This window comes from Balaenoptera borealis, assembly GCF_965194805.1.
Source record: "Balaenoptera borealis genome assembly, chromosome: 6".
Lineage (NCBI taxonomy): Eukaryota > Metazoa > Chordata > Mammalia > Artiodactyla > Balaenopteridae > Balaenoptera > Balaenoptera borealis.
The window spans coordinates 22,933,632-22,959,642 of NC_138863.1; the positions used below are offsets into that span (position 1 = coordinate 22,933,632).

A 26,011-nucleotide genomic window follows, 5' to 3' on the forward strand; every position below is an offset into this window, starting at 1 on the left:
CAGTATTTGTTTTTTTAATTTCATTTGCCTAGTATTTTGAAACTGTAGGCATCATGATGTTTCAGTGGGTTTTAAAATAAGCAAATTTAGTTCTTTCTTGACATAAACTGAGAGTCATTAGTTTGTAAGGTTTAACATAATCACATTTATTATAATAGCTAATGCTATTATGTGTTATTTTATTTCATGCTTTCACTTTTCTTATCATTCTGGTTTTTTTTTTTTTTTCATTTATTTTTGTCCACGTTGGGTCTTCGTTGCTGTGCACGGGCTTTCTCTAGTTGCAGCGAGCGGGGGCTACTCTTCGTTGTGCTGCGTGGTCTTCTCATTGCGGTGGCTTCTCTTGCTGCAGAGCACGAGCTCTAGGTGCATGGGCTTCAGCAGTTGCGGCACGTGGGCTCAGTAGTTGTGGTTCTCCGGCTCTAGAGCGCAGGCCCAGTAGCTGTGGCACACGGGCTTAGCTGCTCCGTGGCATGTGGGATCTTCCCAGACCAGGGATCTAACCCGTATCCCCTGCATTGGCAGGTGGATTCTTAACCACTGCACCACCAGGGAAGTCCTTCTTATCATTCTTTATCTTTTTAAAAGCTTTTATTTCTTTTACTATATTGATTCTAGTTTTGTTTCTTTTTTCTTTAATAAATAAGTTATAAATTACACTTTTCTTTAACTAGTGGTCAAAAATAAAAGTGTCTATTGATTTCTCTTTATGGAAGGAGATAAACGTATTGTCTTACATCTTTTTCTCCAAACTCTTCAAATTCTTCCAGGTTTTTATAGAGATAATCTTGGACATTTGATTCATATTATTATTTGAATCTTTTTATTTTCTTATAGAATATTTAATATTTTCTTGAAAGTTGATATCCATATTAATAATACATAAGAACTTAGTACAATATTTTCTTGTTTCTATCACTGTTTCACTCATATATTTCTTAACTTTTTTTTTTTTTTTTGGTTGTCAAATAACCCTTTATTATTTTTCTCTGCAGTTCTTAACTAGCTGGGCATTCCACTGCACCACTGTTGATGTCATCTATGATGTCGTGAGGGTGGCGGCCATCAACATTGCAGCCCATAGACTGGGCGGTCCCCAGGATCTCTTTAATGGTTCCAGAGAGTTCTCTAGCTAAAGATCGATGCCGCATCTGTCGGGCAATGTTGACAATCTCATCAAAAGTGATGTTCCCACTGTGCTTAATGTTTTTCTCCTTCTTTCTGTCTCTTGGTGGTTCCTTGAGGGCTTTGATGATCAGGGCAGAGGCAGAAGGTACCACCTCAATCTGGGCCTGTCGGTTCTGAATGGTCAGTTTCACTGTAATCCTCAGACCCTTCCAATCACCAGTTGCCTTGGCGATGTCATCACCAACTTTTTTTGGAGACAGACCCAGGAGGCCAATCTTGGGGGCCAGGTCAGATGTGGCACTGACTTCCCCACCGGTGCACCTCAGGTACACGACTTTGATCTCGTTGGGGTCGAACTTAGGCGGCATGGTGGAGGCGGCTGGTGTCGGATGAACCCGGATTCGGGACGACCGAAGAAAATTGCACCTGAGCCTCCTCCGAGCCGAAAGCCGAAAGGTTAACTTCTTAATTTTAATTAATTTCTAAGTTGGCTGAAATATTTTTAGAAATGTTTGAAAGTAGGAAGAAAGGTAACTTTCAGCCAGGAACAGACTGGATATGGAATTCCTGAGTCCCAAACTCTTTTATTTTCTTTGTATGCATGTATGTATGTACATATGTATGTATGTATTCATTTAAAGTTGTATAAGCACACCTTGTTGTTCCTCTTCTACTCTGGTTTTAAATGAGCTATATTTTACAAAACTCCTCAATATTTCTAGCATTTGGATGATGCATTTTCCTAGTTTCTAGGTGAGGATATATATTTTCTCTTTTCCTTGTCCCTTGCCATTGTAATGATATATTTTAAGCAGAAAGTAAAATTCACAGGTCTGATCAATATCTTGGACTGGAAGTAACTCACATACGATTTCTGAGGTTCCACTAGATAAAGTCCTGATATATTGTTTTTACACACTCATGCACGTTATCTCTGGTCAAATCTAAGTGTCGTTCTATAGAGGGTATTTCAGTGGGCATGCACTCTAACAGTTTCGGATGGCTGCCCAGGATGGAGAGTCTCGCTGACTCTATATTACTTGGAAATTATTATTTTTTCAATCTGTTCAGGGACAGATTAATGTATTTTAGTCTTAATTAAGTATTGCAACAAACTGCTGGAGATGGGACGCAGCCACAAAACACGGGCAAAAAAAATTCTGGCCACTGAAGAAATACTTAGAATTTTTGTCATTGTAGTTGTTCTCTGCTGCTTAGTACCATGAAGGGTTGGGACAGGGTTAGTTTGGGGAGTAGCATGGATTGATTAATATTGAAGAATCAAAGCACATAAAATTATTTTCACTACAACTATGGGAATTTTTTAGTAACAAAATTTCTTAACATTTCATTGTGAGAGAACATCATTTATTGTATCCAATGTAGGTAAAATATGATAGGGCATTCAAAAGAAATTAGAAATCATGCCATAAATAATGTTGTGAATTGACATAGACTTATGTAATAGGATTAATTAATATTTTGGATTTTTTCTCTTTTTTTCCCCTAATGTCATATCACCAAAACAAAGTTGTATCTAATATGCTCAAGATTCCCTATATATACCAGTGATTTCAAGAAGTCAGATTACACCAAAGATGTTGATTTGTTAGGAGACTTAGCTTATAGCCAACATTCTTTGAGAACTTGATATCCTTACTAAAATCATATGTAATTGAGCTAATATTACTTGTTTAGATTTACCCATTTGAAAGTATGTAACAGAGATTTAAGATAATCAAGTGGTAACATAGTGATTAATAGAAAGCCAAGGGCAAATGAGAAAAAGAAAAAAAAAAAACAAAACTAGTAATGGGTTTGTATAGCTTTGTCTCTAAAGCATGATCCTGCCCAGGTTTAGTGACTTTATTCTTCTCTTATGTAGCACACAGAAAGACTTGGAAGAGTAGTGATGGTAAATTATTAGATAAATGAATAAATGAACAGCCTACAGAAGATCATTTACTGCAAAGTCCCATGGTCTCTGCATACGCTAATTTACCAGTCTCACTAGGATAAAAGAAATAACAAACAGTTCTTCTTTCTAGCTGTGTTTATATTCTCACCTTTAGAGACATTCATTCATTTATAAGTCAAAGCAGTACACAATCTGCTGAATATCACTTTTTAAAATGTAAACGTTAAGTGGAAGAACCCTGGAAAAAGATGTTTTGCCTCCAACATCTCTTACTAGCAAGTTATATGGATTTGTTCATTAAATTTTTACCAAGGTAAAAATCAGTTAATTTCATGAACAAATTCATTGAGAAGAGTAAGACAGAAGATCCTTTGATACCAAGATGGCAGCAGGGAATACTGACTTGTGAGTCAAGACTTAGAAAAGCACCAAATTGAGAATGTGGCATTGAGTGTGCAAGTGGCATCTGGGGAACAAACAAGGAGTTGGGATAAAAGTTCATTAGTTGAGATATGCAGAACAAGATTTCTTATCACCCCATCACCATCAATTCATATTTCCATGTTCTCTAGCTTCTCTTTTCCTCTTCTTCCCCCCAGGTTATGTCTTAATTAATTATTGTTTTAATACCAACTTTTCTTTTATAAATCTTAATAGACACACAAGAGAAAATTATAAAGAAAAAAAATTGCATAATCATTCTATTCAATGAAAATAGTGTTAAGTTAATCATATAATTTCTTCTATTTTCATCAAATTTTTGACAGACTAAACATACCTCTTATGGAATAAACAGTCTATTAACGTAAACTCATATATGAGGGAAGAATAGGTAACTCAGCTATGAGAAATTTTATTTATTACTGTCTTTTATAAATAGTGTATTTAAAAAATACTACCTTTATATTAAAGGCAGATATTCTTTAGATCATACATCCAAAAATACTTATCAAGAAACTATATGATGATAGGACTCACCTAGGTGCTGTGAGTAAAGAGAACAAAACAAGTGTTTGCACTCATGGAACTTAAATTCCCCTGGGTTAGACAGAAAACAGCCATGTCTGAATGCTAGTGAACATACATTTATTTATTTATTTATTTATTCATTCATTTAATTTTTTATTATTTTTGCTGACCATTAAAGATTATTTTATTTTTAATTCAATTTATTTTAACAAAAACAGTCCAGAAATACTTTGGAATATTTTAAAATAGAAAATACTAGCTATTTCCATAGGGAGCCAAAATACTATAATTAGAAGTATTGAAAATTGAAAATTTTCTACACACTTTAGTGTTGGCCTTTAAAGAGAGTGTAACAGACACTAATTAAATAAAAAATAGGGAAAACTATGCTTGCTACTGTTATGAACAATCTCTATACATTAAGCATAGAATCTATATTCATTAGTATTCTTTAATTATTCTAATTTTTATTGTAAAATGCAATCATTATATATTGTGTGTTATATGTTGTAAATGTAAAGTTTGCCACAGATTGATTAACTAAACACCAGAGGATGGTTTTCACTTGTTTCATACTTTTAAACTATGCTAAATTTTTACAGCTATTAATTTATTTGAAATTTCCAAATTAGAAGTAATTCTTAAGTACTTATACATAAAATACAAGAATTCAGCCACAAAGCAAAATATACCCATCTCAATCCAACTTTTGTGTTCTCAATACATTTTTGTACACCCTTGCCAAACTAAACTCCTAAAGCAATAGCTTTAATCATAGCATTTCTTTGCTTAAAAGCTTTTATTTTCATTGCCTTCTGAATAAAACATAGACGTAATTATATCATCTGGCTTTATCTTTTACCAAACTCTACAAATAGCCTACATACCCATAAAACAGGACTCTCCTCTGTTCTATTTTTCATTCCTCGCATTATACGTATGCTGTCACTTCCAGCTGAACCTTTTCTCCTCATTATCGCCAACTGTAAAAATCCTACTTAACCTCCAAAGTCCATCGTAAAAGTTATCATTAATCTTTCCCAACTCCTTGGGTTTAATGCAGGTCATAAACTACCTTGTATGAGAGAAATTTATATGCATGTCATATCAGTCTCTAAATTCCTTGAGGGTCTAGTCTTCCACCTGTATATCTCCTACAGTACTTAGGGCAATGCTTACTTATTAATTCCATTGACTCCAGTTAGAAAATAAAACTCTAGTAAAGGGGTGTGACTTCAGCAAAATGGCAGAGTAGGCAGTTCAACATACCTGTCTCTTCACAAAAACATTGAAAAACAGGCAGAAATGGTCACAACCAACTTTGTCAGTACTCTAGAATAAACAGGCAAAGGTATATAGTAACCAGTAAAATGCTGAATTAAGAAAAAGGCAACCTACAAATGGTAGGAAGAAGTTGTGGAATTCGTATTTGTCCTCGCCCAACACCCTCCCTGACTCGGCTTCAGTAGTGAAGCTGGAAGCCCACATTCCAGTGCGGGACCCTGGTCCCTGGTTCTGGAGGAAGCAGAACAGACCTTATTAATATTCTATTGTGTTTGCCTGTTCTCATTTGCCTGGGGCCTATCTGAAAGATGGGCACAGGGATTAATATCCACAATATTTTAAAAAAAACTCCTACATCTCAACCTCAAAAAGATAAATAACCCAATGTAAAAATGAGAAAAGATCTTAAATAGACATTTCTCCAAAGAAGATATAAAAATGGCCAATAAGCACATGAAAAAATACTTAACATCATGTGTTATTAGAAAACTGCAAATCAAAACCACAAGATATCACATCTCACCTACGAGTATTGCTGTAATAAAAAAAAAAGAAAAAGAAAATAACACATGTTGGCAAGGACGTAGAGAAATTGTACATTTTTGGCAGGAATGGAAAATAATGTAGCCACTGTGGGAAACAATTTGGTGGTTCCTCAAAAACCAAAACATATGTATGTGTACCGGTATCTGCTTGAGTCCCTGTTCTCAAATCTTTTGGATATATATTTAGAGGTGGAATTGCTGGATCATATAATAATTCTATGTTTTGACCTTTTGAGATACAGCTTTGGGATGATGGAAAATATATTGAATTAGATTCTGCTGATGGTTGTACAACACTGTAATTTTAATTAGTGCCACTGAAAACTGTACACTTAAAAATGGTTAAAATGGCAAATTTTATGTTATGTATACTTCACCATAATAAAAAAACCTACAGTGCATTAATTTTACATTCAAGTAGTATAGTAATAATTATAAGCAGAATATGGCAGATATAATTTCTAAGAACCTAATATGGTTCAGTTTCAAATACATGAATATGAATTTTTTCTATATACCATATACCATTCATTCAATGTAAAGGTAAAAAAAGTACTTAATTCAATTAGCAATGTGACGTTTTGCACTAATGATGCAATAGTTATAACTGAACAGGTACTCTCAATATACTCAGATTTAGAATATCAACTACCTAATTTTTCTTGAAAATTTCTTCTAAAATTTATTAAAATCATGTCTTCAAATAATCAACTAAAGAAGCTTAGGGAAAAGAATGCTTACTTAAACTGTTAGCTAGCTGGCTAGGATCACTATCATTCGATTACATTTAAGTTGAAATTTAAAAAATGAAATGTAACATATACCAATTTGTTAATATACATATTATATTTACTATCATCAAAAACAATCTAATTACTTTCTTGGGTATCAAAACAAGTATGGCATTAATATGATTAGTGTAGGAAAAATGTAGTCATGCTTAATGAAAATTAGGCCATTTCTGGCAGTGTTATGAGCAAAAGGGGTAATTATGTAAACTTAAGGAGTAAAGGTCCTCTCTACGTATATCCATTCGGCACACATATTTTTAAGCATTTATTCTATATGATGGCTATATGCATGTACATATTATGTGAATTGTCTGGTTTCATGCATATACTTAGAAGAAGGACTTCTACAAAATATCTCTATGAGGCCAGGATGCACGTTTTCCTAAAGCACTATGCCTGCAGACAGATCCTTATTAACCAAGAGATTACTCATGCATTTTCATCAGTGGTGTACTGTTATAAACTTTTAGCATTTATCTGTCAACACTTCACTGCTGCGCCATATTTTTACTGTTAAATAATTATAAGTAGATTGGCAAAAGTGTGGGGTGTTTTTCCAAATTTTACCCACACTCAGTTCATTAAACTGTGACACTTGAGTTCAGGGTTTCAGGTCTTAGGAATTAACTAGTTGGCATCTTCTACTGCCACCAGATTTAAAGCAAAAAATGTAAAAGGCATAGAAGTCAATTGGCCATAATCTTGATTAAGAATCACTACAAAGCTCCAATGGCTCCCCACTGAACCAACGAGAAAGTCCACACCCCTAGCTTGGCCTCCTAGCTCTTTATCCTCTGTGTCAAAATGCTTTCCAAACAGTTTTCACCACGTTTCCTCCTATTCTACGCTCTAGCCAGAGTCAATCTCACACCACTCTACAGCCGTGGTAGATCTTGCTCCCGTTAAAATAGCTCATGATTTTCTCTCTATCTGGGGCTCCTTTTCTTCTCTTTTTAAAGCTCATTTCTCTTTTTAAATGCCACCACTTTAGTCAAGTATCCCATATTTATTTAAAGAGTTGTTCTCCTGCAAGCTTCCTATAACACTTTGCATGTCTGTATATTACCTGATTCTTTGAATGAATATTATTTGTATTTGCCTCAACTAAGATATGAGCACTTCAGGAGAGAGGGAACTCAGTATAAAACGAGGCACTAAATATATATATGTACTATGTACAAAAGTTAAAATAAAGCCCTGTAATTTACAAAACACTTTTATATTCATTATTTCATTTGTTTTTCTCAAGGTGATATTGTAACTCACATTTCACAAAGCGGAGCTGGTATTCATAGAAATCAAGAAATATGTCCAATGTCAAATGTCCAGTAAAACCAGGTGGAACAAGGATTTATATTTAAGACTTTCAATTCAAATTCACAGTTTTATATAACTTGGATAGAGAAGAGAAATGAAGAAAAAAGGTTAGTTAAATCATTGTCCAAGGATTTAGAATTTGAATTCAGTTCATCTGAATTAAGCCCTGTAAGTTTTCTATACTATCAGGAAAAGCCTGACACTACAGGCTTAAAAAAAAAAAGTTGATATTTTGAAGTTGTAAATCAGTAGATTTAGACAGCTATGTGGACAGCTTCATATAATATGTTGGATATTTTAGAACTAGACTACCTTTAAACACTGAAATACATTAATGATTGGCCATTAAATAAATCAATCATTGCCATGTCATAAAAGGAAGCATAACCACTATAAACCCCTGTTATCATTTAAAGTAATGCTATTGTCCTTCAAGTCCCATAAAATTGGCCTAAATGTAGTATACACAGTGATTATGCAGAGCCTCAGTGTATAATAAAATGTGCACGAAGTCCATAAGACACTATACTCCTATATATTTATATATGTTTAACCTAAAATTAAGATGCTAGCTCTAATAAACATAAAAAATTATGACACCTTAATTTATAATTATCTTACTTTACTTTTTAGTAATCATAGACAAGGTTAAGGTGGAATTTACATCTTAGGTCTTTTCACAAAAGCTTTGATCTAAATATTTTAATGTATATACATTTTCTGTATTAAGTAAACTATTTAAAATTGACCTTAGAATTACAAATAAAATGTATCTTTTTTTCCCCCAAACAGGTAAGGTAGTATCTGAATATTATACATTTTATAAATTATTTCATCTGTGTGTTTAAAATGTCTCTTTTTTCATCCCTATTTTGATCTTTTTATTTACCTTTGAGATTTGGCTTTGTTGTATTTGAGAGGTTTTACTGGGTGAAATTCAAAGTGACAGAAACCAGTTCTCTAATGGATACCTAAGGAGAGATAAATAGATTTGTTGATGGCCATATTTTATGAGTTCAATTTATAGAAGGTGCTGATGAGAGATTTCATCAGACAGAATACAGTCTGAGGTGAAGTAGTTGAGTTTTTATGTTCTTATAGTGGAGTGTAAGAAAGGACAGCTATATTAGGCATGCTGAATGATATAACATGTTCTAATGTAAAAATCACAAGAATAAGGAAGATTACTTGAATTTACAGGCAGAAAAAGTAGCACTGAATTGAATTAAGCTATTCAAAAGTTGAAACAACTTGAGAAACTCCTGCTGGGTACTGTTAAATTTCCTGCTTAAAAGGTGAGCGCTGACTGAATTTCCCAGAGTTTCATATGACCTGCAGGAGCTGTAAACAGCTTGGAACCAGAAGGAAGCTGAAGGAAATAACTGCTCAGGTGTGAATTTTATCTGCCCCTCATGCTTCCCTTAGTGAGTAGAGGAACAGAGGTGGCCATAGTGGGTCACCTACCATATCAATCAAGATGAAATACCGAGATAGACTAGGCAAAGGTCAAGTCAGAAGACCAGGGAAAAATGATCAAGCAAGCAGCCAAGAGGCACTTAATGAAATTCATTCAAACACTGTACAGAGTTGCAAAAGGCATTCTTATTTTTAATAACAGCTATTTCTCCACCTATTAAAAAATAAATGTATATTGTAGAAGACTTGGAAAGTATGTAAAGATGTATCAAAGAAAAAAAAAGTCACCTTTAATCATCTGACTCAGAAAAAATATTTGTAACATTTTGGTATGTTTAAGAAAATTATTTCTCTTACTCTCTCAGCTATGCTTGTATCAATATTTTTTCAAAAGGATTATATTGTATATAATATAAAGTTTCACTTCTGCTTTTATATCTAATCTAATATTAGGGGCATTTTTCTTGTTATGAAAAAAATTAATGTTTTTATACTTTTAATTCTTTAATTCATTAACATTTTTGGTTTATATAGTAAATTAGAATTTAAACTTGTGTTTTTTCCACATACATTCACTAATTGTCTGAACTCCTACTTTAATGATAACAGTTTTAGATACATTTTTATATGCTCAGCACACTGTATATTTGATATATAATAAACCAATTTTTTCTCTATTGCTTTCCATTATGAAATCATTTTTGTCATTTGTCTTCCATCTTACATTCTTACGTCTTACATTGCCTGCAAATTTTTAAAATCAATTTTGCTTTATCAAATTACAAAAAGAGTTCATGGGATTAAAACTTCTAGGAATGAGTGATGGTAGATTCTTCACATATATCTGATTTTATGGGATACACATTTAAAGTTTCATCATTAAGGAAGATATTGGCAGTAAGTTTGAAAAAGACAATTCTGTTTTAGTTAAATAACATTTCCTCTATTGCTTTTTTGTAAAGAGTTTTAAAATCAGGAAAATATGCTGAATTTTATCCATTCTCTTTGGCAAATATGAAAATTAATATGTGGATTCTTTCATTTACTATTTTTTCCTACAAAAAACAAATTATTTATTAATCTAACATTAGCCTTGCTAGCCAATAATAACTATGCATAAAAATGATGCATATTTTTAACAGTGGTAACAGTTACCATCCATTTTTTCAGTGTACATTTCGAGTACATTTGTATTGTTATACAATCATATTTCCAGAACTCTTTCCATCTTGCAAAACTGAAACTCTATAGCCATAAACAATTTCTCATTTCCCCCTCCCCTCAGACCTTTGGCAACCACCTTCTACTTCCTGTCTATGAATTTGACTACTCTAGGGACCTCACATAAGTAGAAGCACATAGCATTTATCTTTTTGTGACTGGTTTATTTCACCTAGGCATAATGTCCTCAAGTTTCAGCCATGTTATAAAATGTGTTAGAATTTCCTTTTTTTTTTTTTAAGGCTGAATAATATTCTATTTTACGTATACACCACATTTTGTTTAAGCTTTCATCCATCAATGAACACTTTGGTTCCTTCCATCTTTTGGTCATTATGAGTAATTCTACTATCAACGTGGGTATACAAATATCTCTTTGAGATCCTGCTTTCTATTCTTTTAGGTACATACCAGGAGTGGAATTGCTGGATCATATGGTAATTCTGTTTTTAATTTTTAGAGGAACCGACATACTGTTTTCCATAACAGCTGCACCATTTTATATTTCCATCAGCAATGTACAAGGGATCCAATTTCTCCACATCCTTGCAAACATTTTTTTTTTTAAATTGTAGCCATTCTAACTGGCAGGAGGTGATATCTCATTTTGGTTTTGATTTTTATTCCCCTAATTATTAGAAATGTAAGCATCTTTTCATTTTTTTTTTTTGACCATTTGTACATCTTCTTTGGAGAAATGTCTATACAAGTCCTCTGTCCATTTTTTTGATCAGGTCATTTGGTTTTACTTGTTGTTGAGTTGTAGCAGGACTTTGCAAAATATAATGTGGATAAAACCCCTTATCAGATATATGATTTCCAAATATTTTCTTCCACTCCATAGGCTGCCTTTTCACTCTACTGACTGTATCCTTTGATGTTCCAAAGTTTTTCATTTTAATGAGATCAAATGTATCTAATTTTACTTTTGTTTATTATGCTCTCAGTGTTATATCCAAGAAATCACTGCCAAATCCAATGTCATGAAGCTTTCCCCTAGGTTTTTTCCTAAGATTTTTATAGTTTTAGCTGCTATATTTAGGTCTTTGATCCATTTTGAGTTAATTTTTATATATGGTGTAAGCTAAGGGTCCAGCTTCATTCTTTTGCAAGTGGGTATCTAGTTTTCTCAACAACGTTTGCTGAAAAGACTGTCCTTTCCCTATTTAATGGTCTTGGCATATTAGTAAAAATTTATTTGACCATATACGTAAGAATTTATTTGTGGTCTCTCTATGCTATTCCATTGGCCTATATGTTTGTCTTTATACCAATAACACACTGTTTTGATTACTATATCTTTGTAATAAGGTCATTTACTATTTTAATATGATAAAGTATATTTCTCAAAACAAACTATCTTGCATTCTTAGAATAAATATTATTTAATCATACTCCTTTATTACTGTAACATTTCAAGACTGAAGTCACTAAAATTTAACTCATGATTTTGGAGTCTATATTCATAAATATATATATGTATATATATATACATATATATATATATGTATGTTTGTGCAACTGAGTATATGTGCTCTACCTATAATATTCTTTTGGCTGTCTTCAGGCACTTCTTTGGGTAAATTTTTATAAGTAACATGAAATTTTACTATTGCTGAATTGATCAAGCTAATTTTTTATTACAAATAATTTTTCAATATCTATCAGAAAAAGAAAAATATTTTCTATCTCCGATGAAAGTTTTCATTCCTAATATTTTACCTTATGAATGCAATTGAGCAACAATTTGTGTCAATGGAGTTTTTGATCATAACAGTGAAAACACTGAAATTAACCCAATTATCCCTCACTAAAGAAATGTCTAAATAAAGGATGACTGAGAATAGGTTCTGGAGGGGGCTACCTGGAATCCATCACAGTTTCACCACATGGTGCCAAGATGTAGGCCTTGCAGAAATGCCTTCCTGTTTTGCATCTCAGTTTTCTTATGAGTAAAATATGGATATTAAAAGTACTACTTCATGTATTATTTCTTGTTATAATTTAATGAATTAATAAATATAAAATACTTATATGAATAGCTAGTACATAGCAATTATGTGCTTCAATCACAATGAAATTAAATTAGTAATCAATGACAAAATGAAATTTGAGGAATTAAAAATATGTGAAAGTTGAGTAACATACTCCTAAACATCTAATAGGTCAAATAAGAAATCACAAAGGATATTAGAAAATACTTTGAGATGAATGAAAATGAAAACATAATATACCAGTATTTATATGATGCAGCTAAAGTAATACCTAGCAAGAAGTCTATAACTGTAGATGTTTATATTTAAAAAAGAAGATCTCAAAATGGTAATCTTAGTTTCTATCTTAAGGCACTGGAAACAGAAGAGCAAAGCAAACCTTAGGCAAGTAGAAGACAGGAAATAATAAAGATTAGAGTGTAAATTAATGTAATAGAGAATAGAAAAATAATAGAAAAATTAATAAAACCAAAAGTAGTTTCTCTAAAAAGATCAACAAAACTGACAAATCTTTAGTTAGACTGACCAAAGGAAAAAACAGAACAGACTCAATTAGCAGTAAAAGAGAGGACGTCAATATCAACCTTATAGAAATAAAAAAGGATTACAAGGAAACCCTATAAAAAACTGTATGCCAACAATTTAGACAACCTAAATTAAATGGACAAATTTCTAGAAAGACACAAACTACTAAAATTGACTCAAGAAGAAACAGAAAATCTGAATAGACATATACTGAGTAAAGAGACTGAATTGTTGCATTAGTCAGCTAAGGCTGCTTAACGAAATACCACAGACTGAGTGACTTAAATAACAGTATTTATTTCTCACAGTTATATTGGCTGTAAGTCCAAGATCAAGGTGTTGTCAAGTTTGGTTTCTCTGGAAGCCTCTTTACTTGGCTTGGAAATGCCCATCATTTTACTGTGTCTTCACGTGGCCTTTCTATTTTTAGATAACATGATCTTATACATAGAAAATCCTATGAAATCTACAGAAAAACTATAGAACTAACAAGTTCAGCAAGGTTGCAGGATACAGGATCAATATACAAATATCAACTGGATTTCTAGATACTAACAATGAACACCGCCCACATCCAAAATTAAGAAAACAATTTCCTTTAAAATAGCATCAACAATAGTAAGATACCTAGGAATAAATTCGACAAAATAATTTCACATCTTGTACTCTGCAAACTCTAAAACATTCTTAGAAGAAATTAAACACCTAAATGAAGGGAAGAACATCATATGTTCTTAGATTAGAAGACTAAAACTTTGAGGGTGATAATACTACCCAGTTGATCTACGGATCCAACACAATTCCTATCAAAACCATAGCTTTTTTTTTTTTTTCAAAATTGGCAAACTGATCTAAAATTCAAATGGAAATGCAAGGGACTCAGAATAGCCAAAGTGATCTTGTAAAAGAAGAACAAAGTTGGAGAATTCACATCTCCTGATTTCAAAACTTACAATAAAGCAACAGTAATTAAGACAGTATGGTACTATCATAAGGATAAACATATAGGTAAATCAAATAAAATTGAGAGTCCAGAAATAAACCATAAAACCTTTACTTTATGGTTAACTAATTTTCATCAAGAATATCTAGATAATTCAACATGGAAATAACAAAATTTTCAACAAAGGTGTTGCAACGAAAGTTAGAACAACTAGATATCCACATGTAAAAAAATAAAGCTAAACCAATTATTTGTATCTTAGACACAAAATGGATCATAGACCTAATTGTAAAAGTCAAATTTATAAAACTCCTGGAAGAAAACATAAGAAATATAAGAACAGATGTTTATGATCGTGGCTTTGGTAATACTTCCCTACATAGAACTCCAAAAGTACAAGGAATGAAAGAAATAATTGATAAATTGGATTTAATCAAAATTAAAATTATTTGTGCTGCTAATGATACTATCAAAAAAGTAAATAATCTACAGAATGGAAAAAAATATTTGAAAATTATATGTCTAATGATATGTAAAGAAATGTGTATATAATATGTAAAGAAATATATAAATTCTAAAACTGAATAATAAAAAGTTAATCCAATTAAATTGGGCAATGAATCTGATTAGACATTTATCCATAGAAAATATGCAAGTGGCTATAAGCACATGAAAAGATGCTCAACTTACTATCCACTAGGGAAATGCAAATGAATGCCATGATGTGACACAACTTCACATCCACTGAGAGAACTATAAGACTAAGTCATATTAAAAAATAGCTAATAACAAGTGTTGGCAAGGATTTGGAGAAATTGGAACCCATATTCATTTCCAATAGAAATGTAAATGGTATAGCTGCTTTGGAAAATAGTTTGGATGTTCTTCTAAATGCTAAGCAGAGAGTAACCATGTGACCCAGCAATTCCATTCCTAGGCTTATACCCAAGAGAAATGAAGACATATGTTTACACAAATATTGTAGACAAATGTTGCAGACAAATATTCCATAGCACCATAATTCATAATACTCAAAAGTGGAAACATCTCAAATATCCAGTGATGAATGAACAAATATGGTATATCCATATAGTAGAATATGTACATGGTATTTTCCAGTGCTGATCTAATTTTATCCTTATATGCTTTTATTTTTATAAAAGTTTTAGAAAGCATAGAGTTCTGTGTTTGGTTTACAAATTGTCTTTTGTTATCACAAATCACTATGATTAATTTATTACATATATACTGTTCCTCACCTTCTTGAGAATACCTGCTTTCTGGAGTTTAGAGCTCCATATCCTCTATTTTCCTTATTCATTATAATCCCTTGAAGCACTTTATATGTTTTTTTCCTTTTTCTCTGCATTCTATCATGCCTTTTAATATGCATCTCCCATAATACTATTCTGATTTTTTTCAGTATGAGTTATGCTCTTAATTTATCTTCAATGTATTTTTGTATTCTACTATCATATTTGGGTTTACTTGAATTCCTCTATACTCTAAAACTGAATCAAAACAGTTTTCTGAGGAGAATTCTGGTACTTCCAATTGGTAAGCCTTTGAACCATCCCTGAATGAGGGACCATAGGTGATATTCTTAGAATATATTTATGCATTATGAGGAGCTACCCTATCAAACTTATTACTGAATCCATTATAAAAATATCGTTGAGGGCATCATTTAATGAACCTGCCTGCATTCTTTGATGAGTTCATCAGTTAAAATCCTCCCTTATACTAATAATATAATTGTGTGTTTTTTTCCTTAACTACTTGGTTTGAGTGCATTTCAAACATTCTCAATTATACAAATGAAAAGAAAAATGTCCTTTGCTTGGCTGTTTGAAAGCTTAAAACTAAAAGCGTGCCTCAGCATTAGTGAGTGAGTTATTTTAGCATGCATTTGGTATATTCTTGGTTCCATTTTCTCCCGTTGATGTTTATCTTATTTCTATTTAAATTTAGACCCTTTTGCCAAATTTTATTTATCCTTGTAAGCTGGCTTAAAACTTTTCTAGAAAAAATTAAAAAATACAAATAAATCAAATTTAGAGTGGAAATTAAATCTGGCTCAGGCATGCTTTTGCTTCTTATTCTTTTTATTTTTTTTCTTTTTCTTTTTTTAAAATTTTTTATTGTAGATTAGTTGACTTACAATGTTGTGCTGGTTTCAGATATACAGCAAAGTGATTCAGTTATACATATACATATATCCATTCTTTTTCAGATTGTTTTCCCATATAGGTTATTACAGAATATTGAGTAGAGTTCCCTGTGTTATACATTAGGTCCTTATTAGTTATCTATTGCTTGTTTTTAAAATAATGAACATGTGTGCTTTATAAAGAGCGGTAACTTTATTACTTAATAAAAATAACAATACAAGATAATGAGTTTTCTGGAAGTCCACTGTAATCTGGGAGCCCTGAAGTTTTATTTTTTTTTTAAACATCTATTGACCTCTATCTGTAGTATTCTAAATATAATTGATCTTGGTTAATAGTAGCCATTTCTCAATGCTAAAAGCTCAGCTATTAATTTTGTACTTGTATAAAATTCTCTTGAAATATTGTACTTTGTTTCTTTTTTAAAATTTTTTAAAATTTTATTATTATTATTATTTTACATCTTTATTGGAGTATAACTGCTCTACATTGTTGTGTTTGTTGCTGCTGTATTTCAAAGTGAATCAGCTATATGTATACATATATCCCCATATCCCCTCCCCTCTTGCGTCTCCTTCCCACCCTCCCTATCCAACCTCTCTAGGTGGTCACAAAGCACTGCGCTGATCTCCCTGTGCTATGTGGCTGCTTCCCACTAGCTATCTATTTTACATTTGGTAGTGTATATATGTCAATGCCACTCTCTCACTTCATCTCAGCTTACCCCTCCTTGCTTCTTATTCTTATTTTCTGCATTTTATGTATTGACACTTTTGCCTTTTGTATATTGTCTATTTAAAATAGGAACTTGAGAAATCATGGCAGGCTTGCCATATTGCCTTCTTGATTTTCAACATTTCTCTACCTTAAAGGACAAGGTTACTATTGTAACCGTGGATTTATAGACACTCGATATTTCTTCTATACAGAAAATAATTTTAAAATTCAGTGTATTATAACTGACATTTCTACTTGAATATTTATTTTGAGTCATCATAGTAGCCAAATTTTAAATATTTCATGTTTTTGTAAATATGAAGGAAAGTAGATTTTATATTTTTCCAAAATGTTCCTTAAATTTTTTACTTATTCAGAGTTTACATGTCATCTTTAAATTATTAAATCTTGAATTTCAATAGGAGATTTTGAGCCCTATTACCATTTATGTTTGAAGATGGGAACTGCAATTTAAAAATCTTGGTTATCAAACTAAAAGTGTTTCCAAGGTTAAATATTAATCAACTTATGCCAAATATATTATAAAGAAAACTATGTCAAAGGGGGAAATGAGAAACAACTTATTTCTAAAGCAAAAGAGATGCTATCCTGAATAATATTTTTTAAATGCCTTGAGAAGGTACGAAGGCAATTTAGAAGCTGCTGACTTGAGTGGAATGCTCTGGAGACCTTTTGAACAGGAGAAGCCATTGTGAAAGGGTCATGTGACCTGTGGTCCTCCTCGAACTGAAACAGGCCAAAGATGCAAGGGGGAGCTTAAAGATGAGATGACTGTGTCTGTGCGTGGGTATACCTCCAAGAGCACATACATGTTAGGATAAAAAAAAGTCTATGACATGTGAAGAGACAAAAAGTCACTTAGTGTAATTTTTTTGAAATCCCAGTTTTCATAATTCTTAGAAGAATAAAGGGAAATAAAGATCATTTGCAAAGATCGCCACTGGCCACAGGTACTGGAATCCAAACGAGAAGTACTTATGTGTGTGAAGCAGTCATTGTATGAACCTTTTCTTTGATCAGCTTATCTTATTCTAAACTAGAATATATTAATGGTTAAACTAGAATATTTATAATTAAACTAGAATATATTAATGGTTCATAACATTTTAAGATTCAGGTGAATCCTCTGACTCACGCAGTACAACTCATGAATAAGAAATATGTGCCAGTTCATGTCACCTAACTATAGATATATTCAGTGAAAGATGCTTCAGTCACTTCTGATCCAACATTATATATTTTCGTGTCATCTGAATAAAGCCTACATTTTGTTCACACATGTAAGGCTTGTACTCAGTGAAGGAGTGTTATACAGCAAAGATTTGCTAAAGGAGCGGAAAGAAAGAAACCATCTTAATTAATGTCAGTTTTAGAAAATAACCTGAATCTGCTGTGTAGCATTTCCCCTGAATATAGGAGTACAGGCATCTCTGTACATAGATTTGTGCACCTTTAATTCTGTCAGACTCAAACTTGCTTTCATACACCTCATCATGTAATCAAATAAAGGGCACATGTAGGCATGATAAACAGTATTTGGAGTTAATGCTCGGTGACAATATTCTTTCAATCCTACAGTTGATACTTATTTGCTTTGATGAAAAAGTTTAAATACCGAAGACCTCGTAGTGCAAAACGAATGTATATTGAAAGTGAAGAGTGGTGATCATTTTGTCAAAATGTTTTTTAACTCATTAGATTTTCAGTATTGGATGAATAAAAGTTGGGCATTAAAAAGTTGAGTGGTGCCCCTGCCTCCAGAAAAGACTGTGTATATCTGTAGGCACTATTTTCATACAACTTGAACTCTCTCATCATTCTGTCCTGTAGATGTTAGTAAACTATCTGAAGAAAGTATCAAGAGTTGCTCAGATTTCCTTAGTTCTCATTCAATGTGGCTATCTGAAAACAAGGCCAAAGAGAACCTATTTCAGAAGATAATGGATGGAAAGAAGTTGTAGGGAACTATTTATTTAAGTTCAGGTACTGCAGGATATATACTTGTCAAGGAGAGAGATGTGGAGGAGTGATTTAACAGTTTGCAATCTACGGAACAACTATGACAGAACTACATGGGAAGGTGTAGGAAGTAACGGCTTACTTTGAATAAGGTGAAGATTTAAGAATGGATTCTAAGGGAAAATGTGAGGCAGAAGATGGGATAACATGCCATTAGTTAACTACTAGGGGCTACATAGGATATTTTAAAGGGTAGAGAAAATAGGAGACTATGATGTGGCAGAAGGACAACAAAGATAAAGAGAATTAGAGCAGAAAAATGAATGCTTTATGACACAGAACAAATTATTCATAAAAGCCCATTTTGGATTACCCAACAGAAAGAAGCAGCATGTGCCTAAGGCACCCACAAAACAGCTACACCAAAAAGAAGGATAAAGGGCAAAAAGAAAAGGGAAAAATAGAGAAAGAAAGATAGAATTTTAAAAGAATTTTATATTCTAAAGTAAACAGAATAACATCAAAGGGATTTTCATAGACAAAACCCGAGTCTTGATGGGCTTTCTTATACACATCGTTTATTGTTTTTAATTTTTAAATGTTGAATTATGTGTGGGAGGAGTTTATTTTTGTGTGTGTGATTAAGGCCTTAAAACTCACAATCTGACTCTAATCAGAAAAAATAAATAGGAAAGAAACGTGTATCCATCAGAGCTTGAGGTTAGGCACGGAGGCTTCTTAGAAGGGCGTAGTCTTCCACTCAAATTTGGAAGGAACAAAAAATAGGTGGATTATTGGAGAAGAGTCTAGAGAGAATTTAATTCTGAGGAGTAGCATGAAAAAAAAATTGGCAATAAATAAGACACGAGTGAGGGTCTGTAAGTAAAAAAAAAAGATAATAACTAGAAAAAGAATATGAAATTTACTGGCCAGGAAAACCAGGCTGAAGTGATATTAGATAGAGAGAAAAATAGGTTTGGGAAGACAAAGAAACTAGATTAGCCCAAAAAAATTTGAAAGAAAAGAAAGCAAAAACTGAAGAAGTCACACTACCTGATTTTAAGACTTACTATGTACTACAGTAATCAAGACTGTGTGGTATTAATGAAATAATAAATGCATAGATCAGTGGAATAGAATAGAGAACCCAGAAACAGACCCACATGAATATAGTCAACTGATTTTTTACTTTTCTCCATTGAATTACTTTTGTGCCTTTCTCAAAAATCAGGTATTTTGTTTGTTTTTGTTTGTAAATTTTCATCAAACTGTGATCCTACACCTCAGCAAACTCTCTGACAAAGGATGTGAATCCAAAATAAGCAAAAAACTTTCAACAGAAAATGATCAGTAAGAAAACAGTCCAATTAGAAACTGGGCCAGAACATGAACAGATACTTCAAAGAAGATACACAGATGGCAAATAAGTACAATCGACCCTTTAAAAACATGGGTGTGAACTGTGCAGGTCTACATATACACGGACTTTTTTCAGTAAATATCTACTATTGTACTGCATAATTCACAGTTGGTTTACTCTTTGGATTTGGAGGGCCGACTTTAAAGTTATACGTGGATTTTCGACTGAGCAGGGGTTCATGCCCCAACCCCTACATAGTTCAACTATGGGTCAACTATACATGATAAGATGGTCAACATCATTAGCCATTAGAGAGATGCAAATTAAGACCATGATGAGATACTGCTAGACACCTATTAGAATGGCCAAGATAATACAAAAATACTAACAGTTCCGAATTCTGATGAGCATGTGGAGAAACCGCATTTCTTGTGCATTGTGACAGTAATGTAAAATAGTTTAGTTACACTGGAAAACAGTTTGGCAGTTTTTAATAAAGTTAAACATACACTTACCATACAACCCAGCAATAGTACTCTTGGGCATTTATTCTAGAGAAATGAAGACTTATGCTCACACAAAAACCTATACATGAATGTTCACTGCAGCTTTATTTGTACTATCTCCAAAATGGAAACAAACGAAATATCCTTCAAGGAGTGAATATATAAGGAAACTGGTATACCTATACAATTTACTATTATTTAGCAATAAAAAGGGTTAAGTACTGATACACAAAATAGTTAAATGAATCTCAAGGGCATTTCACTGAATGAAAAAGAGCCAACCTCAGATGTTCACATACTGTATGGTTCAATTTATATAACAATTTTGAATTGACATTTATAGTAATGGAGACCAGAACAGTGGTTGCCAAGGGTCAGAGTTGGGGCGAAGAGTGTGATCATGAAGGGGTAACCTGACGGAGTTTCCTTATGATGATGGAACAGTCTGTATCCTGATTACAGAGGTATAGAGTTACATTGGTTACTCTAATTTACATGTGTGATAAAATTTCATAGAACTACACACACACACACGAAAATGCATGTAGTAGAAACTGGTGAGATTTGACTAAGGTCTGTGCTTGTGTTACTAATACTGTACCAATGTCAGTTTCCTAGTTTTGATAATATACAATAGTCGGATATTATCATTGAGGGAATCTGGGTGAAGAGTACATGAAAGCTGTTCATTCTTCAATTTATTCTGGGTAATTAAACTAATTCAAAATAAAAAGGTATAAAAGAGTAATAGGAATCATCTAAAATTTACTAAGCAGAGAAGCAAGGATACTCTAAAATTACTCCAATAACCTATTTATAAGAATTTCTCCAACAATATATTTTTAAGAATTGAGACAAGAAGTTAGACTCCACTTTCTTCTAAGAATGATCATAAAAGTCTATTTAAGTACCTAGGTCAACTGAAGAAGTATGAATTCTATAATATAAAATAGAGCTAAAATACAACTTTAATACTACATTCACATTTGCAAGGAGATGATTATAAGAGAAATATGGGGTTAGAAAGAGGATATATTGTTTGAAAACTGGTTGCCATTATTCCTCTCCCTAAATGCACACTTTTGTGTAGTCACTTCTTACACTGATCCTGGTCTTGGCCATGTGATTTGCTTTGGTCAATGGGACAGTTGCAAGCAGAAGCTTGAAAAAGAGGCTTGAACACAGGGGAGAAAGGAGTAGGGAGGGTGTTAGGGATTTCAAGATAGAGGAGAAAGGAATGAAATATTCATTTTGTACGGTAAAAAGTTAATTGACAGAGGAAACGCAGTAGGATTCAACTTGTGAGTTGAGGTTATAAATATAAAGTGAGACCAGTCATCATGATTCTGGTGCGCGTGTGTTTGTGCGCACACGCGTTTGTGTGTGTGTGTTTCCTATCCATGCTCAGCTCACCAGGTGTAGGTAGAGAGTAGGCAGAGAACTGGTTTAAATAGAGTTGGGGTGTTGACAGGCAAAAAATGTGGAGGAAGAGAGGACCAAGGGATTTGCAGCTGTGTGGGAAGGGCAGACCACTGTGAGGAACCTTGGATGTCACTCTGGGTAAGAAGGGAGAAACAGGAAGGCTGTTATCAGGGCAAGAGAAAAAACAGTGGAGACAATAAGTTATCAACACCTCTGGACTCAAAGAATTGTTGGAGCAGGTGGTATTAGAGGATACAAGCCAGGGAAGCGGGGTGGGGAATGGTACGCACAGAGCAGAAAACCTAAAATCGAGATTTGAAAGTTGTTGGAAGTAAGGAGGTGAAGAAACTGGAAGTCCAAGGTGTTAGATGAATTTTCTGCTTGGATACCGATATTGCACTCCATGAACACAGTAAGCCATGTGATAAATCATTTCAAACGTGATGGGTATGACCATACAATGAAGGAGTGGCTAATGGTATGGTCTCAAAGCATGTGCTTCTGTGGTTTGTGAGGAGGCGGGAGGAAAGAAAGTGATCTAGAAGTGACAATGAAGAGCACGGAGGGGATGTAAATCATTAATTTATACATTAATTTTAAAAATGTTTATTACTTTCCCAGTATGTTCCAAGCTCTGTTTGAGTACTGGGAACAGATCGGTGAACAAACTTCCAGGTCCAGTGGTGGGAAAATTTGTGTCAGTATTCCAGAAAAATTTAACTTTTGCATATATATATGATAAATGTGTATAAAACTCAAACACATTTTATGTATGTACCTCTAAGACAGGGTCTAGTGATCACTAGTTATTATGAGTTGTAAATCTTTTGGAAAGAATTAAGGGGAGGTAGTTACAGGATCCATTAGAAAAGGAACTCCGTCTCCTCAAGGGAGACCAGTTTAAGTAGAAAGATAAAGAGTACAATGAAGAGATGGAGGATATAAAATATTTTGCTAACGACAGGCAGTGGATTCCAAAGCATACAGTGGAAGGGAGATCAGAGATGAGTGAGAAATCAAGGCTGATTGGTGGATATATGGGCAATAACTAGAATATAATGGCTGTTTTTATTGAGGTGATCCAAACAAACAAAACTCTCAGTCATATGGGATTAATCCCAATAGCCTCTTAAGGGAAGATAATCAATTCCAGCTTGGGGATTGGGTTCTTAGATAGAGTTTAGTGATAGGAATATGAACATAGGTAGTAAGAGCCATGATAATTCAGATAATGAAGAACTAATTTATTGTTGGGAGCTATCACTGAAAACTTCAAGTCTAAGACATCATAGTCGGCTTAGATATGATTAAGAGGAAATGAGAGCAAGGAATAGAGGTGGTTACATAAATAATTACCACATATTTGCTGGTTAATGTTATTTGTGTAAGAGATTTACAATCCATGATGAATATTAAGTACGTAGGCAGTACGTTTGAGGTGTAGATATATAATTTATTGTTACAGGTTTGCATATACCTATGATATATTAATTTGTATTTGTGTAACAGTGAAGCAAAGTTCAAAGTAAAGTTAAATTTACTCTGGAGATACTGACATTAATATTCTCTAAAAAGTGCATTTAATTTGTCACATGATAACTATAGAAATAGACAATGAAATGAATTATATAACACCTCTAAAATTGGAAGCATCAGATGCTTTTATAAACTTGTCAGACATTGGATCAAAGATAATCAAGAAAAAAATGTCAAATGTCCACTTTCTTTTATAGCAGCCATTGCTTCACATAAAGATATCTTTTGTGTTTCTAGGCTAAAACACTGCACCTTTTAGAATACATATTTAGATAATCACCATGAATTTCCAACAGTAACTTTAAGTCTTAAATTTATGGGTAAGAAAGTTTTACTTGGACATGTATTCAGACAATAACACATACAATTACTATAACTAACTCGTTTGACATCTTTAGTTTTTAAATGTCCTGAATTACTTAGCATAAGAAAAAACAAGTTTTGGATCTCTTTGTATCTGTCTGTATACTTAGGAAATCACATAATATAGGTATGCATCTTTCTAACCAGAAGTAAAAGAATTAAACATAAGCAGGGTAGGATACAACAGACACATCTTAGTATAATTATTTCTATTTGTTATTACTGAATAGCATTTTAGACTGTTTCTTGCTAACGCGTATTATCCTAAAATCCATCATATTCTTCCTTATGCAAAGCAAAAAACAAACTGACACCATAACCCCAAACCAAATTGAAATGGAACCATCACAGGAGAGTTCATTCTTCATGTGAAAACTGCTCTAAACTATCATAATTGGATGGTTTATGTGTGATGGATACCTACAGGCTACTAATAATACTCAAATACCAATAAAAAAATTATCTTTGGAAAGATGACAGACTCAGCACCATTTTTAATATCCACGTCGTTGGTGGCTTATTACCCCGATGGTTCTACTCATTTCCAAGAATGGAGAACTAGTACGCACTCACAGCATCTCAGAAAGCCAGTCACCCTCAGTGATAGTTGCTTTGGATCTCTAGAGGTAAGGAATTAATATTGTGATCAATGACCAGGTTAGAGAACTTGTCTAATAATTTATAAATTGTAGAAAACCAGCAACACCTTCTTCTATACTGTAAGCTCCACTAGGGCTAAGCTTTGTTTGTCCAATTCAGTGCTGTATTCCCAACTCCAGGGATAAGAGTTGCTAAATGACTGGTAAAAATTGAATAAATGAATAATCAATTTTAAAGATAGAAAGCAATTTGTAATAATTCCATGGGCAAATCTACTAAATGATTCAAGAAATTATGGGCCAAATCAGAAGAGATGACTTTTCTCGAAGGTGAAATCCTGCTAGAAGCAATGCTTCCTGCATGATCCATTCTAGGTTAAGAGGTAACCGAAGGCCAGACCCAGGGAATAATCATTTCATGTTCCTTAACTGAAGAAGGTCTGGTTCATTTCCTACCCAGGACACACGTTAACAAGTTCTGCTCTTATTGATACATGTTAATATTTTGTACAAACTCATGCCAGATACTATGAAGAAACAATATTTAAAATTTCTATGAAAAAATGTCCCTAGTGTTTTAAGAGAACAAATTCAATTTTATTACCTAAATAGGAAGTATTTCCCATCTCACAACATAGTTTTATATAAGAAAGCAGTTTAATTCTACCTAAATTTTTATTGCTTGCTATTTTTATATCAAACAGTTTACATCTTTTGATATGATGCACTTGGACATCCAATTCATTTCAATAACAACTGAATCAAAACTTAGAGTTTCCTTTAAATGAAAACCATTTCAGTAATTCCAAAACAATGTTTCAGGGACATGGTAACACTTAGTATTTTCTGTCTCCAATAAATGGTTTTGAAACAAATTGGGTTTTGGAGTCATACAGAAAGCATAAGTAAGTAAGTAAGTAAGTAAATAAATAAATAAATAAATGCAATTTAGATTAGATGATATTTAAAATATTTGAGATACTCAAACATTTATGCACTGCTTTAATACTAGTATATGTACATACATCAACATTTGGATATACACACACAAATACGTGTAAGCATACTATACATATGATCAAACCTTAAATATAAACATATATGTGATTTTAGTTTTTTACCTTATGTGTACTATGCCCATGTATCTTTTTAACATGTATGAATGAGAAAATACATCAAACCTTTTTAGTCACTATTACTGAGGAGCACTAAGACTCATCTATTGACTAGATTCTCTTGGGCAGGGGTGGAGAAGGAGTGTTGCATCTTTTATATGTCAAAGTGTTTGCTTTGATTGGTGCTAGTA

General features: G+C 32.9%; 1 protein-coding gene and 1 pseudogene across 2 annotated transcripts in view; both read right to left on the bottom strand.

Annotated features, from left to right (window-relative positions):
- SPAG16 (sperm associated antigen 16) overlaps positions 1-26,011 on the bottom strand; it is an 868,000-nt gene that overhangs the window by 377,629 nt on the left and 464,360 nt on the right. The window lies entirely within an intron of this gene.
- Positions 937-1,599, bottom strand: LOC309630542 (large ribosomal subunit protein uL11 pseudogene; annotated as a pseudogene). The gene has a single exon. The product of its transcript is annotated as a large ribosomal subunit protein uL11 pseudogene (transcript).